Below are 1,536 nucleotides of genomic sequence, written 5' to 3'. Positions count from 1 at the left end.
ATAGGCAGAAGAAATGTAACAGTACCACAAAAAAATGGCCATTAATGTACCTCCACTACGTTTTGCAGTGTGGACCAACGTAGTGGGGGTACATTTTCCCATGAGACTGGGTTGGATCATTTCATGTTGAAATGAAATCAAATGTTTCTTTTATAAGATCAATCTGCCTCTGCCTGTCTGGGTCAATGAAGCTGGTGCCTGTATCCAGTAGACTGTACCAGAAAGGCAGGACAGGTGGCCAGAACATGGCAGGGTAACACAATAACACACAACCACACCTGAGGGCAATTTAGAGTCAATCATTAACCTAATAGTCATGCTTTAAAACTGTGGGATGAAGCCAGAGTTCTTGGAAAGAACATGAAAACCTCCATGCAGGAAGACCTTAGGCCAACGATCAAACCCGTGTTGCTAAAGGCTACAGTGCTACAAACTGCGCGCCTTACAGTACAGCCTTCTGTTTTACCTTAACGTAGTCCTGCTGTCAAGACAGGAGGAGAGAAAACCCTTTTTAAAAAGTAGGTGCAGCTTTACCAAACAGTAGAACTATTTTATGTAGAATGCCCATTACTGAAACGCGTCCTCTTTACAGCAATAGCATTTAAAATGATGTGTCATGATTTAATTGACAAAATTTGCAACCTGCACCCTTTTTTTCAGTAAAACGGTCACTGGATGCACAGGTTTGCAGCAGATTATTTTCTCGATGCTTTTGGAGATAATATAGCCCCCTCACAGAGATCTGTTTGTTGTTTAATGTACTAAAAATGAGGTAACCACACTGTAAGAGCTCAGCTGCTGCAATTTCAGTCACAGCAGACGGCAAGATATTAACAGAGTCCTTCTATTCCTGTCGACGAGCTGATATGAACTCTGTTCTGAGTTTTTCCAACATACTGAGTGACATTTGTCTCCATGCAGCCGTTTCATTGCAATTATAATAATATATTCAATTCAATTCAGTTCAGTTTATTTCTATAGCGCCAAATTCACAACACACGTCATCTCAAGGCACTTTACAGTTCAACCAGATCATCCAGTCAGATTGATTCAAAGTTTTCTATCTAAGGAAAACCAGCTGATTGCATCGACTCATTGACTCAAATACAANTTGTTAAGTGAGTCCAACAAGTTAAAGTTAAATAACAATCCACTGGACTTTGTTTTCCAAGTTTGAAGACGTTTCGCTTCCCATCCAGGAAGCTTTCTCAATTCAAAGTTTCTGGATTAGCGTTGAGTTCCATGCTTTTATAGAGTAGCCTTGTAATGGCTTAAGCCCGGCATACACTGTATGATTTTTGGCCGACTATCCAGTCATGCCAGAATGTTTAGATCGCCATCTTTCAGCCTGATGTAGTGTGCAGGGGGTAATGAGGGGCGATCGGCCTCTCACGACCAACTCCCGATCAGGAATCGTAAGGTTGGGGGTAGTGTTGCGCCGATGCCATATTTTTGGCCCCGATACCGATACCCGATACCTGGCTGTGCAGTATCGGCCGATACCGATACCATAATAATGTAAAATAATTGCCATCA

Source organism: Cyprinodon variegatus, unplaced genomic scaffold, assembly GCF_000732505.1.
Source record: "Cyprinodon variegatus isolate N-32 unplaced genomic scaffold, C_variegatus-1.0 Scaffold1814, whole genome shotgun sequence".
Classification (NCBI taxonomy): domain Eukaryota; kingdom Metazoa; phylum Chordata; class Actinopteri; order Cyprinodontiformes; family Cyprinodontidae; genus Cyprinodon; species Cyprinodon variegatus.
The sequence above is the reverse complement of the archived record's forward strand: the minus strand, read 5'-3'. Positions refer to the sequence as shown.